The 19,686-nt window shown below is 50.3% G+C and overlaps 1 long non-coding RNA gene across 1 annotated transcript in view; it reads right to left on the reverse strand.

Annotated features, from left to right (window-relative positions):
- LOC138472500 (uncharacterized) overlaps positions 1-19,686 on the reverse strand; it is an 823,178-nt gene that overhangs the window by 475,859 nt on the left and 327,633 nt on the right. Inside the window, exon 2 of the long non-coding RNA XR_011268618.1 lies at positions 2,215-2,382. This is a non-coding gene — a long non-coding RNA (uncharacterized lncRNA). The remainder of the gene's footprint in view (positions 1-2,214; positions 2,383-19,686) is intronic.

Raw genomic sequence — 19,686 nt, forward strand, 5'->3', positions numbered from 1 at the left:
CACCCTTGTCTGACACACCATGACATGGCAAGCAATAGCAAAAGCCAAACACATTACCAATAATATACGAAGTGACATGTGATAGACATGTGATAAACGGAAAGTGGCTTCAGACAATGGCGCCTGTCATGGAATCCGATGAAATGACTGATCAACAACCTCCCACACAAAACAAGTCATACCCAAATGCATTCCAACAGTTCTACCATGTACTACATTGTACAATCAATGCCTGTTCACATGCACATTGGGCAAGGCAAAATCCCTACTCCTGAATCTGTGTGCTGTGTGCGTCTCCTGCAACACACTGCTCAGCATAGTGACCAGCCGTTGTGTCAGAAACACACCTTGACCATCACATGAAAAGGACAAAATAAACAAATAAATAAACAATTGACGCATGTACAGGATCCACAAATGGTCATAGATCATGTGCTGCAGGGACACAGTGGTCCCCAGAAGGCAAACTGTGTGCACATGTGGACATGGAAGGGTGGATATACATGTGGTGGATCACTCAATACATGCATGTGTAATCAAGTGACCATCAGTGTCCTCTACACATCACATGTGAACATTGCCCATGTGCACACCCCAGCATGTTAAACCACACCAGTCCCCTCACACCTGAAAGGTAAACACAACACAGGAACAGGCATTGACCAGCAGAACAAATCATGTACATAGGACTCCACAATAACAATGTTATGGTGCCCATCAGACTATAGGCCAAGACAACTGTCCAACAACCAAACACCCTCCCTCATTCACATATCACCATGACCTACTGAAAAACTGTGTCTGGGGTATGTAGCCTTCTTGCTTGAAGTCTAACTGGCCACAGGATCACCCTACTCCTTTGTCTCCATCTTCCACCTTGCGTGTAAATAGTGTCTAGCACCCTCAGAGGCCACCTTTACTGGCAAAAATACCAAATCGAAGAGAACTCAAAGGAGCCAAACGCACAAGCCAGGCAAAAAGCCTGTAGGCAGCAAAAAACTCTTGAAGAGTCTCCAGTAGGTGGCTTGAAGTAGCAGTACATTTCAAAGCACATGTACAAGCACAATGATGGAACAACCAAGTTAGCACACTTAAACAATGCTACAACAGGATGTGTACCATGTTTGGTACATAATATACAATGATGCAGCACCAACTGATGGGTAGTGTCACTGCTCCGGTGTCCAGGCGCAGGAGTGGCACGAACCAACCACCCCCTCCGTGGTCTGGGCGCCTGCAAGGTCAAACTTACACAGGCCTCTGAGACTACGGTGGGGAAGGAGGGTCAGGGATATGTTGTCTGGACAGGCATTGTTATTCAGGATAACTGGAAAGAGGGGCAGGAGAGGGGAGACGGATTGTCAAGGGAAAGTAGGGAAAAGACAAAAATCTACTATTCACAATAACACATACTCAATCAGAGAAACCATGTCCATCATGTACATTGTACCAAATGACTCAAATGGAAGTCAAAGAGAGACCTATCTCTGGGGTGAGTGCTGGCCTCCTGCCTGTGCACTCTCAGGTCCGGTAACAGGAGCATTTCAATGCTGCAAAGATAGTAAGAGTTGCTAATCTGTGTGTGTCTATAACACACACACAACACCATACATGCCCCAAAGCAAATAACTCCTCCACAAACAAACACCCTTGTCTGCTGCTTTGTACCCATATGTAAGATTCCCCACCTGATGGTTCATACACTGTCAATGCAGTAAATCAGGCGCACTTGGGCGCGTGGCAAATGGAAGACCAATGTGTCAAGATTCACACATCATGCAATGGTCCCTGGGTAAGCAGCTAGACGCATATAGCGAGGTACGACTTCAGTACAAGTAGTTTTCTGGCATCCCCCAAATAAAAGAGGTAGTGCATGTGTCAATTTGAACATGCAAACGATATGCACTGCACACAAATCTGTCCCTCGCTGGGTGTCCCTGTGCGCAGCTTCTTTTTCTGGCTTTGAACTCTACTGGGCTTATACATCTGCTTCTATGGAACATGGTGGACTGGAGGATATGTGCGACAGCCCCTGCATGTGCCCCTGACAACTTGGAAAGCAACTTGCCATGTGTCCCCCAACTCATCTTAGCTGTACTGTGCACTTTTACACCAATAACTGTCCAAGCTCACCGTCAGTGGCGCTACTTAGCATGCATGTGCAACAGGCCTGGTGGAAGGTTGGCTGTGGTGTGTGCCCCTTGTGCTGCTCACCTTGCCTGGAGTTCCTGGAAACACATCTGCTTCTGTTGGATGTATGAGCACAAGCCCTGTGGCACTGCTTGTTCACACATGCGCATGTCTGCACCACCAAACGTGGCCAGCTGCCAGACGTACACTGGTCCATGTCTGCTGGCAAAGGTGGTCTGGAGGCTCATTCTCCTGCAGAAAAGGCACAAAATACAGAATTAATGCTGGAAAGTCCCCTGTGTGTGTCTCTTCATGCTGGTTGTGATTGGCCAATGTCAGAGATGTACATCAGATTTCATCCCACCATCAGTGTGACTTTGACAGGTAAAGGGTGGCGGACACTCTCTACAGCATGAAGTGCATCAAGCACATGTACAGTAAAGAAAATAAACATACAACACAATGTATAGCAATTAATGGTCACCTGATTCATTAAACCACCCATTTCTAATGCTGAAATGCCGTCGATAAGACCCCTAGAATCCCCACTAGGGGTGTTAACACAAGTAGTACAGCAGCAGACAGGCCATAGATATGACAGTCCAAAGCCCTTCTGAAATTGACTGTAACACCGAACCATCCTTGCAAGCCCATGGATGAGGGAAGCAGGAGTGGCCTATGTGAGTCAGGACCCCAAGCTGCAAACACATACACGAGACAAGCTTGAAGGGCCCAGCTGGAACAGACAGTGGATGCTTTCAAAAGCCACAAAGGACCACACCGTCACATGAAAGCACAATAGACAAGCAATTTTAAACTATATTAACTAATTAAACTAACCCTAAAAAACCTAAATTACCTAATTAAACTAACTATCAAATCGAATGTTAACTAACTAAACTAAAATGAAAAATCAAAAATGGCCACATATGACCCGGGGGGAGCCACCCAGGGGGTGGGAGGTACAGGGTGCAGCTCAACACCCACATGCGATGATGTTGAGTAAAAAAAAAACCTCCATGGGCTCAACGCCTGCACAGTGCGACCTGTGTGGGAGATACCTTGTCGTCCGAGTCTGGATCATCCTGAAAAGGAGGACGTGGCACAGGAGCCTGATCACGCCTAGCCGCAGCTTGCCCCTCATCGGCAGCAAGTCTGCCGGACGGGTGAGCCTGGTTCTGTGCGGCGATGACACGTAGGTCTGCATGCAGAACCTCCCGTGATACGCGTGCTTCCTCTTGCAAGGTAACACGTGTAACACAGAGTTCTTCCTGCAAGGCCTGGCTGGACAACTGATGCACCTCCCGGCAAGCACGTAGCTCAAACGAGATGGTACGCTCAAGCTGCTCAAACCTCTCCTCTGACCGCGCCCTCTGGGACATCAAGAGGACACCCTGAGTGGATCTGAGGGACTCATACTCAGCCCTCAGGGCCTCCATGTGTGCCTCTGCGTGAGCAGCAATTGCTTCACGCAAAGACAACATTTGAGCCTGGCTTGCCCTGTCTGAGGCCACCATGCCTAGCCAGAGCGAGTGGGCCGTGGACTGTGCCGCCCACTGCTGGAGAAGCACCTGCCTAGCAGGAGGGAGCACGGATTGGGCAACACGCTCCATGCTCACAGCAATGTTTTCCATTGCTGCCCCCTGGCGTTCTGAATTGGCAGTCATGTCTTGCTCCCACTCAGTATGCTTCGGTCACGCGCGGCCACCGTATTGCTGGGCTTGACACCTGCGGGACCCAAGGACTGGCCGTCCTCGTTGGGTTGGCACCACCCGTGGCTGCACGACTACATGCCCCTGTCGACGTGATGGCCCAGGCCCATCAGCGACTGGTGTGGAGGGTGACCCTGCATCCCAATCCACCACAGGAGGATGTCGCACCACTGTCTGACCCGTCAGTGCAGGTGTCGCGGCAGAGGAGTGTCCACATCAGAATCACTCACCCCTGACGTATGGACCTGATGCACATCCAACTCGACATGGACGTCAGAGTGGTCATCTGGGCTGGACTCATTGCCAGCCAAAGACAAGATAGTCTGTAGCAAATGTGTGTTCTCGTGGTCTAACACACCACGACCCCCACTTGTGTCGGGTTGCTGTAGTGATAACAACCCTGTGCCTAGCATGACAACACCATCCTCTGGCTCCATTGCATCATCATCTGAAAAGTAGAGAGAAAAAAAGATTACTACACATGTTAGAAGCACACAAAACACACACACATAGACATCACACAGACAGCCAACACATGAAGCAGAAATGTCACACACAAAAGAGAACCTGCCATGCATGCCGGGTCAACTTGACATTACTTCAGTGATTAGGCATGTAGAAGGGTGTTATACGGCTCAGTAGTGGGTCGATGCAGTGCAGAACATGTGTACGTTACCCACTATCTACATGTTCAAGTACTTCATGATGTGTATCAGAAAACGTGAAGGCAGTGCAAGGTCAAGTTCAGGCATCACGTGCAATGTGCATGCAATGGGTTGCATGGCTACAAGCAAACCACCCCTCCCCCTAAGTTGAAATGCAGGGATGCCTTGCATGGTATCAAAAGGATGACCAGAGACCTGTGTATTGGCAGACAGTGTTGACTAGCATCAATTGCATCATCTGAGTCAACTGACAACACAGCAGATGATGATGGGACAGTAAGCAGGACACATGATGAACCTTCAGTAGTACACCCATGTGTGCAGAAGACACTAGACCAGTTGGACAGAGTCAGTGGGCCAGAAACAGGGTGAGGCCTGTGAGCCACACAGACTGCCACACCCTAAACGTGTGTGGGACGCAGGTCTGAGCCACAGTTGGCATGGGAAGGCTGATGAAATGCCATGAAATGTAGGTCACCCTGGACACGTACTACAATGATCATCCACTCAAAGACACATAGGGGCATGCATGGAATGCACATGGAGCATGAATGCGCACTCATGTCCCTGCGGAGCATCTGCCATCTGCACAGTCCAAGTGAGACACCCTGCATCAAGGACAAAGGATGTACCCCACTGCATGTGTCTGGCAGGTTGGGTGGTGGAAGTTAGCATGTACACAGGAGGCATGAACAGGCCATTGCATTATGGCAAAATTATGCACACCAGTGCAAAGGTGAAATTGGGGTGCAGGGGGGGTGGAGGGGCAAGGGAGCATGCCTACATGAAGTACCCACATGCAGGCAGAGGACTCAGTCATGCCATGACATAGTCCCAGTGCAGAGAGGAAGGACACCCCAGGCTACATGCAGAAGGGCCAGTGAGCTGGTACATGGACCGGAGGGGCATCGAGGTGACCAGCATGTAAGTAGGGTGCAAGTGTGGTGATGAGGACAGTCCCCGTCTGCTCCACATGTCCACCATCCTGCAGAGCAGCCATGCATCAGTGAAGCATTGCATTACTTGCACATCTGAACCATGTACACATGACATGTAGTGGCAGTCATGCACAGCACATCACACAAGTAAAACACACATGGCCTCGACAAACACGCAGCAACACTCACTGGACTGGGCATCAAAGTCCTGAATCCCTCCCACTCCTTCGACCAATTCAGGTGGTATAAACTCTGCAACGAGTGGCTCCTGCAGAGTGAGGTCTTCTTCCTCAGGTGCCGGCCCACTGCCAGTCACCAGAGTCATGTTGTAATTTGAGGCCCGCTTTGCCTTAGCGCTGCGTTTGAGGTCATTCCAATGCTTTTTGCACTCTTGCACCATGCGCACCTCATGGCCGAAAGCCCTCACATGTTCTGCAACTTGCTTCCAGTGGGTATCACGATGGGCACCCGTAGTTTGACAATTAGGCCCCACTAGCATGTCACGGTTGTGGTCCCGCATGTAGTCCATGAGGAAGTCCAGTTCCTGCGCACAGAAAGGCTTCTTCCTCGACGTGCAGGAGGTCGTGGCTGTGTGTGGGGTCCCAGCCTGTGCTGCAGGTGCAACCTTCCTCATCTTGGATAGTGGCGCGGACCCTGGCTGGCAAATGCCGCCCTGATCAGTATGGCCAGTGGCACCGGTGGATTGAACCAAGGGAGTGGCAGGCGGAAGGATGACCGAAGCCCTGGCTTGCGTCAGTGGCTGCTGGGTGCCCTGGAATGGACCCTGCGCAGCAACATCCGCTGTTGTTGGCTGCATCTGCCCCTGCACTTGCCAACACCTGGCTGGTCGGGGCAGCAGATGACATTACTGCCCAAGGGACACGTGTCTCGGTCAGGGCAGCCCTGCGTGCACCTACGGTGTTCCTCCTGACCTGCTGGAAATCTTCCATGGACTCTTCAAGTGCCAACGCAGCCTGTGCTGGCAGACCCTGAGGCTGGGCTGTGGTGTCCACAGCTGCACCTGCAGCTACCACTACCCTTGGGCCCGTGGCAGTCGATGAAACGGACTGCCTGGTCACATGGGCGCCAGTGCCAGATGCAGAAGCTGCATCTCCGGGAACCACAGGGGGTGGTGGCATGACTGCACCAACACATGGCACAACATCATGCCGAAGTGGCGCACCCCTGCCTCTTCCCCCTCTGCGGCCACCCTGGACACCCTGGAGTCCCCCTACTCCCTGGTCAACCCGGCCACGTCCCTGATCATGCGCGCCACTAGGAGTATACCCAGCTGAGGCTTTGGTGGCCTCCCAACCATGGCACAGATGGAGTAGTGCCGGCACAGATGGAGAAGTGCCAATGGGAGGTGTACACGACAATTGTCCTGGGCAATTGGGGTGAAGGGGGTGGGATACAAGATTTTAAAAGCACCCCTGCACCTGCAATGTATGTGACCCTGGTGATGAAGTGACGGGTCATGCAATGCTCAGACAACCCAAAACTGCAGTAAAACCGTGCACGCAACCCCAGTAACCCATGTGTGTGGAATTAACCTCCCGCAGTACGCGGTGGCACCCAGGGACACGAAAAACACATACGCGTGGGACACACAGGCTACAATGACCTCGAAAATGGGGTACGCGATACATAGGGGCACCCGCAGTGGGAAAAATAGCATGCGCGACTCACCGTCAGACTAGCATGATAATGAAAAAGACGCGTAGCCAATACCCCTGCCAAAAGAAGAGATACGTCCTTGATCCGCTGTGTTGTGATGGTGCACGAAACAACACGACGTAGCAACACACACGTCGGTCTCCATGAAAGGCACGTACAGCGAACTGCTGGCCCCGCTCACCTTTAACCTGTGCTGAGGAAAACGCCTGCACGCGTCACGTCACTTACGCGCTTAGGCCCTTTCCTCAGATTACACGCATTAACACGCGGACGTGCTGTTTTTTCACGTGCTGAATCACTATGCACCCATCACGAGGGAAACACCCACGTGCATAACGTCACAGACGTGCTTACGCGCTAAGGGCCTTTCCTCGAATTACACGCTGACATGCACTTTTTTCACGTGCCAAATAACTCCGTATCAAGCTGGCCACGCAAGAATACATGGAAGATGACGCTCCTGCCCAAAAGGCCATTTTCCTGCCCCCCAGGGCCCTAAGCATGCTCCCACCTGCCATCTGCTGCTGCCTGCCTGCCTGCTGGCCACGTGCCCTGCTATTTGGTGCATGCACGTCAGCCATCTGCAGGTGTTCCAGTTGCTGTGACCACCCCTGCTGGAACTGAAGACTCCCGACTGGCGTACCATCGCTCCACAGCCCAGCCCCAGGGCCCAGTTGCCCACCCACACCTGCCTCAGGGGTTGCCATGTCGGGGAAAACACCATCGGACACCACTGGCAACCCCCAGCCAGAGAGGCAGAGGGCTACCAGCTTCAGTGCCAAAGAGGTTGGTATCCTGGTGGAGCAAGTCCTGGGGCAGTATGATGCCCTCTTTGGAAGTTCACGCGCCGACAATGAAGGACGGAAGAGGATCTGGATGGACATTGTGGCTGCCATCAATGTGGAGGAGGTGGCAGCCCGCGACATTCAACACGTCTGGAAGCGCTGGGAGGACTTCAGATCCAGGACCCTCAGCAAGGCCCGGCGCCTCTTGAAGGCAGCGGATGCTGAGGGGTGCCGGGTCCGCCTAACCGACATCCAGATGCGGGTCCTGGAACGTATACGCCCAGTGCTCCACATCCAGGTCCTTGAGAGGCAGTCCCGTCCGGAGTCGAGCGGTAAGTGTACATGCGTACTGATTGGACACTGTGCATGTAGAGGTGTGCCAGGAGTGTGCATGTTGGACAAATGTGTTTGTAGGGCCATGTGTGAATGTGTATGTACAGGGAAATGAGCCTGCTGCATGTGAGTCATGTCATGTGTGAGACACATCAATGGTGTATGTGTTGAAATGCATGCTAGCCAAATGCATGGGTGGGTGCACACATGTTTGAATTTCGGTATATGTACTGTGCCATGGTTGTGGTGTCACACAAGGATGCTGGTTCTACCTGCATGTATCTGCCCCATGCACATGCGCATGTGTGTGTATTTGCACAATGTGCAACTGTGATACACCAAGAATGCATGTGACACCCACATGTAGGGGAGTAATTTGCAGATGTGACATGGATGGCGATGATTTCACTGTGACAGGTGGGGGAGTTGTACAGATGCATTTATGTCTGGTGACGTGTGTGCATGTGTTTGGCAGTCCCCATGTTGCACGTGATGTGAGGCTGACCTGCGGATGTACATGCTGCTGTATGTGTATGGACGCTGCTGCCTGCTGTAAGATTCTTGTTAAATTGCGCATTTGTGTGTGTTCAAATGATATGTGGGTTGGGGTGTGTGATGGCATGTGTGCATTTTGGAACTGCCACTCATATGTAACTGTCATGTGTGTATCATACCATTGTACAGAGCCCTGATGCCTGTGTTCTGTCTCTCCCTGTCTGCAGCGTCAACTGATGAAGAGGGCAGAGACGGTGCTGTGGAGCACAGAGGCAGGGATACCACCGCCAGCCGGAGAGGCAAGGCCCAGCTCCCCTCCCAGGTTGTCATCTCGTCGGGGAGTGAGGAGTCTGGTGCCACCTCCATGGCCGCAGCTGCCGGGGGTAGGTCCAAGAGGCGGATGTCGGAGGTGGACTCCTCGGCAGCAGAAGGGGCAGCTGAGACCCCAAAGGGGCCTATGGAGAAAGATGGCAGTCATCTAGGTTGGTGAGGGGGTTTGGTTGAGGAGGAGGCCGTGGAAGTCACACACACAGGGCCTGGAGGGGGGGATTCCACTGGTGCCAGTGGTGCAGTCCAGGGCCAGGGACAGGAGGAAGCACAGGTCGCCGCAGAGGTGCCTGTGTGTAATCCTGTCCCCGATCCTGTGACTGCATCATCCTGCACCAGCAGGGATGCCTTCATCCAGACCCGTTTTCAGGGAGGGGATAGCCGCACAACAAATGGCCTTCCTCTCTTTGGGGACGTGGCAATCAGGGACCGGCTTGAGCCTGTCCTGGGTGGGGTGGCGTTGCGTGTTCGTGACATTCGGGATGACGTGCAGGGTTCTCATGAGGACAGTGCACGTCATTTCGAATGTCTCGAAGACCACGTGAACCTACTAGGCGGGGTCACCAGTGCTGGGTTCCTCCGTGTGCTGGAGCTTCTACCGACCCCCTCCTCAACTGAACCCCCTATGCGCCAGTCGTCCTCCGTGCCATCTTCCTGCCCAAGTGTCACCTGGGTGACCTGTGGAGCTGCCCCTGACCCAGCGGCCAGGCTGGTGGAGGACACATCCCTGCCACAGTCGGGAGTCAGAGGTCCAGCAGGGGTGGCCACCCCAACAACTGGACCCTAGCGGGAGGATGACATGCAGGCAACAACAGGCAGGGCACATGCACGGCAGCAGCAGGCTCAAGGTGGGAGCGATGATGGCTCGGGGCCAGCAACATCAGAGGGGCAGGCATCGGCCGGAGGGCAGGAGGACCCTGGATTGGGAGTGTCTTCTGTGTGGCAGCGGTTGGGCCAGCGGATAGATGCGGAGCGGCGGCGGGCGGAAGAGGCACGGCTCACAATGATCAGGGCGGAGAACTCCATGCGCAGGGCACTGAGGCAGGCCGAGTGCCTCGAGGCAATTTGCAGGGAGTTGGAGGTGAACATAGCATCGTCCCTGCGATACCTCGGGGCCATGGAACAGGCCCGCCTCAAGGACATAGACCAAGAGTTCGATGATGCCCTGGCCCGGGAAATAGAAAAGTGAGCCGTAGGACTTGCCCGCCGCCATTGTATATAGTTTGTAGTTTTAGGTTTCATTTTTGTTTTGCATTGATTTGGGGCGCTTGGACTATGCCCCACCTTTTTGTATATAGTTATTTATTAGGTATTCTTTTTTCATAGGTTTCATTTCATTTGTTGGGCTCATGGACCCTGGATTTCTTTGTTGTACATAGTTGAACAGTGGATTTATCTTAATTTTTATTTTTTTCTCAGCATGGAACAATGGATTTTACTATTTTCGTTTCCTTTGGATTTTGGTGGCCGGAGACTTTGGACAAAATTTCCTTTGGATTATTTTGGATTGAGACTTTGTTGTTTTTTTTCTGTTTGGGACATGCTGCATTTCATTTCTTGTTTGAAATGTTTTATGTTTTCATTTCATTACCTTCATTTTATGTATAATACATTTTGGTTTATTACTTCGATGTGTGGTATTCTCTCATTGGTTTCATGCATGTCACAATGTGGGTTTTCCCAATCACTGGCACCCATTGTGTGTGTGTGACGGACATGTGATGATGTACAGACTTGACATTTGGGTTGTGTCATGTAATTGGCATTTCTATGTGGGGTGGATGGAATACTTGATTGGGTCTTTAGAGTGGGGTGGTGTGCAGTGGGATTTCGGTGGACATGAGGCCCATGATTGTGGCTCTTGATGACGTGTTGGGGGGACATGAGCCGGGGCCTGCTGGCAGATGCCCGTCAATGCAGGGTGGGTGGGGGTGCAGGGGGACATGAGTCGGGGCCTGCTGGCAGGTGCCCGTCAACGCTGGGTGGGTGGTGGTGCAGGGGGACATGAGTCAGGGCCTGCTGGCAGGTGCCTGTCAATGCTGGGTGGGTGGGGGTGCAGGGGGACATGAGTCAGGGCCTGCCCGTCAATGCTAGGTGGGTGTGGGTGCAGGGGGACATGAGTCAGGGCCTGCTGGCAGGTGCCCGTCTATGCTGGGTGGGTGGGGGTGCAGGGGGACATGAGTCGGGGCCTGCTGGCAGGTGACCGTCAATGCTGGGTGGGTAGGGGTGCATAGGGACATGAGTCGGGGCCTGCCCGTCAATGCTGGGTGGGTAAATTATGTGTGAAACTCCCTGCACACCCCTCAGAATACACGTACCCCGCTCAGCCAGCGAATTTGCATGTGAAACTCCCCGTGCACCCCTCAGAATACACGTACCCCGCTCTCCACGCGAAATCACGTGTGAAAATCCCCGCCAGCCCTCAAAATACACTTACCCCGATCTCCAAATGAAATTGCGTGTGAAACTCCCCGCGCAACCCTCAGAGTACACGTACCCCACTCTCGAAGCGAAATCGTGTGTGAAAATCCCTGCGCACCCCTCAGAATACACGTACCCCGATCTCCAGGCGAAATCGCATGTGATACTCCCTGCGCACCCCTCAGAATACACGTACCCCGCTCTCCAAGCAAAATCGCGTGTGAAAATCCCTGCGCACCCCTCAGAATACACGTACCCCGATCTCCAAGTGAAATCGCGTGTGATTCTCCCCGCGCACCCCTCAGAATACACGTACCCCGCTCAGCCAGGAAAATCACGTGTGGAACTCCCCGCGCACCCCTCAGAATACATGTACCCCGCTTAGACAGTGAAATCGCGCGTGGAACTCCCTGCGCACCCCTCAGTATACACTACCCCACTCAGCCAGCGAAATCGCGTGTAGAACTCCCCGTGCACCACTCAGAATACACATACCCCGATCTCCACACGAAATCGCGTGTGAAACTCCCTGCGCACCCCTTAGAATACATGTACCCCGCTCAGACAGTGAAATCGCGTGTGGAACTCCCTGCACACCCCTCAGAATACACGTACCCCGCTCAGACAGCGAAATTGCGTGTGGAACTCCTCGCGCACCCCAGGATTACACGCATGCACCCCATCCACCCTCAACATTCCCCACAGGCAGCCCATCACCCCAGTGCATGCCCCACTGGCTGCCCACACCACAGGGTGGAGTTTTACATGCGATTTTGCTAGCCCGAGGGGGGTACATGTATTCTGAGGGGTGCGCAGGGAGCTTTACACGTGATTTTGCTAGTGCGAGAGGGGGACGTGTATTCTGAGGGGTGCGTGGGGTGTTTTACATGCGTTTTCATGGTTGGGGGGCTGTATGCTGGTCCACTGGCCTTTGCGCCATGTACTGGATTTGTGCGCTGTTCATGGCGCACGGGGCGGGGTTTTGGGCGTAACTGGCGCTGCTGCACGGTCACTGTGGCACTCTGCGCCACGGCTGGTTTTGGATGTTAGAATCCATGAATACGCTGTGCGCTGACATGCGTTTTGGCGCACGCGGCTGGCGCAGACTGCCGCACGCGCACACTGTGCACCAGCCGAGTGTGCCACTTGTGCGCCGAATTCTATGAATTACCCTGTGAATTTTTTTACGAACCAAAAACATCTAAAGAAAATAACACATTTGTTAAAACTATATATATGTAGTTGGGAATGGGAATAGTAGTTGTGGGGGTGGGGAAAAGTATGAATTAAAAAAACAGGGGGGCTATCGGTGGGAGAGCCATCTGAAACAAAGAACACGTGTTCTTTTTTTATTAGACATTTTTGGTTCGTTCGAAAATTAATTCGTTGTTTTGTGATTTGTTAAAATCACATGTAACAATTTAAGTGTTCTATATAAACTGAGGCAGGTTCTCTTGCAACCCTCTGATGATTCCTTCTTCATGGAGTGCTGGGATCAAGTCCTATCATTTCACAAGTTAATGAGGCTGAGTCTTATCTTTATTAACTAAATCATTAGTAAAGTCTGACCATGACCTCCAATCACACATCCTCATGCACCATTCAAAGGTTTGGCAGTCAGCAATCACTTCTGGTCACTACATACAATATTTCACAGGCACTTATGTGAGCACACTAAGGCAACGATGATTCCAGAAGAGTCCTAGACGTCCCACCCGGGATACACTTAGGCGCACCCACTCAAGTCCTTTGTGTGCACCGAGCTAGAGTGCACATCCAGAATAACGCTGTTGGGTCATTTCTGGTCACACTTCACACAAAAAGGGCAAACAAGAACAGTTGCCTGGTTACTCGATTTAAACAAACGAGATCTGCAATTCCATGGGTCTACAATGGAGCAAGAAAGGCTCCCTGTGTGGTACAATGGCCACATACGGTGCAGTCATTACAGAAGGTAACACTGCTACTTTTGAAAACCTGGGTACGCTGTCTGGACAGGGGTACTTGGCCAAGACACCAAAGGAGCACCATCATGTCATACCCCACCTTATGGGCTTCCAGAGGCACAAATTACACACAGTCCCATCCCCAGTGAGGTCTGGATAGTGAATCACTAGGTAAAAACAGTCAGAAAATCACCAGAAACAAGGAAAAAATGTTGGTGACACACAAAGTTCTTGTTCAGCTTTCTACCTCACCCTCAACCACCTACCCAAGACTAAAGAATAGGGGGATTAATCCCCACCGAATTGCACTTCTGCTTTAGTCAAACATTTGAGAAAGGATATCTGCCTTATTATGGCTTGCTCCAGTTCTATGCTCAATAGTGAAGTCTAGCACTTGCGTGCTAATGGACCACATGAGTAGGTTGGAATGTTCTCACTTCAGTTCATAAGCCACTTTAAAAGCCTATGTTCTCTCCATACTCTGAAGGTGGACCCAATAAGACAGTGGGGCTCATTACATGTCCCCGGTATCCTGTCAGTAATTCTGGCGGGGTATCGGGGGACTACCGTACTGTCTCTGCTGCCCAATATATTACCGGTGGCAGAGATGCTGCTAGATCCCCATTCCAATGGCGTCCCATAGGACGCCATGGGATGGGGATGGCACAATCACAGGCACTGGTAATACCGGCGGCGGTGATTGCAGCAATTGTCTGCCAGTAGGGTCCTGAGCTACCAGCAGATCAGGCCTGCCGGTAGATCACAGCCCCTAACGGCAGACTTGTAGTTTGCCGGTCTGGAAAAATGCCGGTATGCATTATTACCAGCTCCTTATTTCAGGATCAGCAAAGATGTAATGAGACCCAGTGTCTAAAATGCTCTACAGTCTGCACAATGGCAAACATTTTTTCACAGTTGCCCAAATAAGCCCTCTATCTTTGAGTTTACAACTGATAAAAATTGTAAAATGTTCTTTAACTTCTCGTCCAGTTTGGAGAAGACTCCGTCTAGGGCACTTTTAGATGTACTTTGAACGGTAAAGGGATTGCTGTGATAATCAAATGCAAACATCAACCCTCGAAACACCATCGGCCGCTCTTCTGTCCAGACAGCCTTCTTTGGAACTTTATTTATTTATTTTATTTATTTGCATTTTTAAAACGCTTACACAGCCCGGGGGCATCGAGGCGCTGTTACAGGAATATGTCTTAGTTGCATATTTATAACACGCTTAATACCCAAAGGCGCAGGGATTGAACCTGTGTTGCTTCGTTTCGTCTTGTTTCCAAGGCGAGCACGTTGCCGCTGAGCTATCCTCCCTGCACTTTGTTACATGTGATAGAAGTAAGGGTGCTGAAATTGACCCATAGTCCAATATAAGTTAAGTTTAAGTGGCAGAGTTTAAGTGATACAGTCCCGTCATCTCGTACAGTCTGTACTTTACTGGGGAGAGGCTGGATGTTTCTCCCATCATTCTCATAAACAAAGTTGCTCTGGACTATCTGGCACTTTGAAGCATTGATAGTCTGGGAGGCCCCTTTCCTCAAATACAACACTTTTTCAAGGTGCCTCAAATGCTCCTCCGAAGGGTAACCGAGGAGAGCTATCTTGTCCAACACAGCAAGTTCCCCAAATCACTGAGGGTATATTTAATCAATCTTTGAAAAATAGTATATGTATTTTTCCACCCAAAGTGCATTGCCCAAAATTGGCACTCAGGTGTACTAAATGCATTTTTCTCTTTGGCACAGTCAGACAAGGTAATTTGTAAGTACCCTGATTTAAGGTTAAAGTTGGTCAAATATTTCACAGCACCAAGCTTGTTCACAGGGTTCATCGGCCTGTGACAAAGGGCAAGTATCTGTTTTGGTGGAAGAGTTCAGTTCTCTGTAATATTGAGTTCTTTCTCTTGGTACAAGAAAAGCAGGATAGCATCATGGGCAAGTAGAGGGTTCAATCATCTCAATGCCCAACCTCTTGGTGACTTCAGACCTGATCTGATCACTTACCTCAGCGGAAATTCTGTAACTCTTGCTATCAACAGGAACACTTTCTCCTGTGTCATTTTCATGTTTGCACATTTGGGCAAGACCAAAGGTTAGTGAAGATAGAATAGCAAACTGGCGAAGCAATGCTCCGCAGTAATACTGTTGCTCCAAATCCCGGTGGGACGAGAGTACAACTCCTACTTCTGAACCATTTCTAGGTTTTTTCTGAAGGAGTTCTGTGAGGTGTTCACTTTCTCCTTCATCTGGGTCTGAATGAAGAAGCAAAGCAGCCAGTACTCTTGAGGGATCCATTGAACATGCTGATTTGGTACCCCCTTTCAGAATCCATGGGGACACCCATATTAACAAGATAGTGCACTTCTTTGTTGTGAATCATCTTTGTTGGGGCAATTTCAACTACCGGTCAAAACCCTAGGCATGGTAGGCTCCATAGACAGAACGTCCTACAATTTCCAATTCAATTTATATACAATTGTTCCAATACAATTTGAAAAGCTGTGTGATCATACCAATGTTTGATCAGAGGCTAACTTATCTTTGATTGTTACTTTCACCATCATCTTTTCCACCCTCCTCCTGAGGCCCAGCACATAGACTATCACATCAGTCGTAGGACCTAGAGAGGACCCTTCCCAACATTTTTTGACTGAAGCAAAGTGACCTCTTACTGGATTAACATAGGAAAGCTCAAAAGCGTTGCATCCCACACCCCTTTGATGGGCTTCTGTAATAGCTACCCCAAATGGGCCTCATATTAAGAGAGTTACCAGGAGCTTGGCAGTGCAAAAACGATAAATCCTTTACACCAGGTAGTAAAACGTGATATAGAATGAATAATGTTCTTCGTGTCACTTGGTAAATATGTATTCAATTCTTGATGTTCCTTAAAAGAGGCTGTGTTGCCACCAGGATTAAAGTCACAGGTTGGACACCTCGCTGGATGGCAATAGTATTTTTATTTTGTATTTTGTATTTATTTGAAGAACAGGGATGTCAATTTCAGTCAGAAATGACTTACAATAACACATTTACAGATGTGGAAGCATTCCCATCATGGGTGCCTGTACAATAGCATAAAGATGAGCATGGATAGTGATACCAGGGACAAAACCAAAGAAACATATACACAATGTATATGCAGGTGTTTCAAACTAAAGAAGAGTACACATTAAATATACAAAATTACATTATTAAGTGTTACTGGAGAAAGTGGTGATACCAGGCAGGAGGATGGGGCATAGGGAAGGGGGTAGGGGAGCTACCTCTTTAGCAAGTAAGTAATGTTTAAGTGAGTTTTCGCGAGATCCACAGTTGGGCTGCCTTTGTTTATTATGGGCAGTGGATTCAGAGCAAAATCGAGAGGAGGCACAAGAAGGGTATGGGAGGTGAAGTTTAGTGCAGAGGTGGATTGGAAGGAATGGGATAGTGATTAAACTGAGATACAATCAGACAGGTACAGAGAAGCAAGACCATTGATAGCTTTGTAGACTACGAGAAGGAACTTGAAAAGGGAGCGGTTGTGCATGAAGAGCCAACCAGCATATTGTCGATAGGTAGAAATGGGGGAGGATCTGAGTAGGTTGTAGAGAGCAAAGGTACCAAACTTGAGCACTTTGTCTTGCGGGAGGAAGGAGTAGAAAGCAAGTTCAAGGAGGCCTGAGCAGTAGTGCAGTTTGCAGAGCACAAGAATGGAGATGCATGCGTGGGGCAGACAAGAGTGCATTCGTGGGGCAGACAAGAGTGCATGCATGGGGCAGATAAGAGAGCATGCGTGGGGCAAACTGGATTATGCGGGGCTGACTGGTGCACGCGGGGCGGACTGGAGCGTGCGGGGCGGACTGGAGTGCATGAGTCCGTCGAGCGGGCCAGAGTGTGTGGAGCAGACTGGGGTGCATGGAATGGATAGGAGTGCAGGGAACGGACTGAAGCGCATAGAATTGCGTGACGTATATAGTATGGTTTGGAATGCAGAGAACGTTTGAAAGAGCATATAACCCATCTTATCACACCTCCACGCTTACTCTCTCCTTTACACCACCACTCAACTAGAACACAGAGATACTATGACACCATTCGGTATAACTGTTCTCATACCAACATCTGCCGCACACTCCACATCATTCTAAGTAAACACTGCTGGCTACACACCCCCCAGCAAGGTGTTGTCCTCAGGACTAACGCAGCCACACTCGGTCTGGATAAATCCTGCCAGAACGAACACATACCGCTGATCTCTCAACCACCACACCAGTCGCTAAGAAGCAGCTATTACACGATTACCGCACCAGTTGCACACATACCCGGTGCTCACACGCACCTTTGACTCTCTCTACTCTCTCTACTGATCTGAACTTTGCTTCCCAAGGGCGTTCAACCTACCAGCGCCTTCAGTCCATACCAATGGTATGTAAGGCGCTTTATAAATGCAAAGTAACATTACATAACATAACATAAGAGTTTATGTAGAGTTGTTAGTAAAAAAGGAAGAATTTTGAGAAGATTACTAGAAGCAACAGAGACAGTCTTAGTGATGTATCATTGCAGTCATAGGTCGTTTTCCAAGAGAACCCCAAGATTGTGATGTTAGATGGGAAGGAGATGGGGAGGGATGGCATTAGTAGCCAGCCAACACGGGTGAAGAGGAAGTCCTGGGCTTCTCTGTTGGGTGGCCCAGATGAGGAAAGTACAGGGCTGCCCAGCGGAGCTGCCTCGGCAAAGACAGCAGCCCACCCCCTGTGTCTTGCGACGCATTGCAGAGGCAGAAGGCCAGAAGTCCAAACAAGGCTATGGGGCCTGGCAGTAAAGTCGGTGGCATCCCCGTTGTCATGGCAATGGGGATGCTGCCTGAAGGAAAAATGGCAGCGTGTGAAGCACAGTGACCGGGGTGGCACCCATGCTAATGGGGTCGCCCCAGAGATTTCTGAAGTGCTGCAGGCCCTTCAGTGATATCAGGTAACCCCCCCCTCCAATGAGGCCCACCCAGAAGATCAATATAATGATGCATGTGTGCAGTGAGTGTGGGTGAGCTCACCAGCCAAAACAGCACACCCTGAAGATAATAAAGGGCTGCAGGGTGCTACGATGAGCATGGGCATGGCCCCACTCATGCAGAGGGGCATCCCAGACTTTGTACAGAGCACAGGGAGCACAGTGATCGTGGGTGGCCTCATGTGGTGGACAGGGCCACACAGACGAATGAACAGTGGTGCCAGGCCTCAGACATTTTTGCCACCAGAACACACGGCCCCAGCCAGCTTCTGCAGCCCACTGTCTTCTGTATGGGCAAAGTCAGCAACACAAGGGACCCTAGTGCAAGGGAAAATGTACAAAGACGTCTGGCCATCCAGGGGACCCAGTGCATTCAGACACTGAGTAAGAGAAGGTAGTGGAAAGCAAAGAAGGGGGACCTAAAATTAGGAGGTATGGGAAACTAGGCAAAGAATAGGTGACGTTCACGCACTGCTCGACGATAGGTTACTGCTACAGATAGGACAATCAAGATATTTAAATGCCCCAGTATACAGTGGAAGCCGGGGACGCTTTGGAAAGAGTTCGTGCTATGCCTGTGTGTAAACTGTGTTGAAAAGCTCTGTGTGAAAAGGTAATTACTATTTGTTTCTAAAGTTCAGAAGCTAACCTGGCAATCACCAGAGAATATTGAAGAATGAACACTCTTGAATGTGTTGCTTGTGGCGATGATTGTGAAGATCTTGCAGAGTGAGTTGATCTGGAAGAAATGCCCCAAGCTGACAATTAACTGCTCGTAGACTAATGGAATCAACATTTAAAGCATATTTAAGTGTCCAATATGCAAGCAGGTTGCGTTATTTTTTGCAGGAATACTGCTGATTAATATGAGCCAAAGGACAGCCTGCATTAATGACATCTCTTCATAGTGAAAATGTTTCCAATGTAGCAATTCAGGCATTATTTAGTTCCTTTGCTTTGGTCGTTTTACTTTTCCCTCCTGCTTTCTCTGTAGGAAACCAGAAATTAATCAAGTTGTTCAATGCTCCCTGTTAGGGACAGGTTTTAAAAATTCCAACTAAGGGCTTCATAAAACCATATCTGAGGAAGTACAAAAACTGCAGTCTCAGGGACTCATCACGAGTTGGGCAGTATCCCGGTGGTAATACCGCCGGGATACCACCCAATGCTGATAGCACTACCGTAAGTTGGTGGAGCGCATTTTGCATTGGGTCACGACTTGCGGGGGGTGGTAAATCTCCATTCCCCGGAGTGATATTA

This window comes from Ambystoma mexicanum, chromosome 8, assembly GCF_040938575.1.
Source record: "Ambystoma mexicanum isolate Mex_15411 chromosome 8, UKY_AmexF1_1, whole genome shotgun sequence".
Classification (NCBI taxonomy): Eukaryota; Metazoa; Chordata; class Amphibia; order Caudata; family Ambystomatidae; genus Ambystoma; species Ambystoma mexicanum.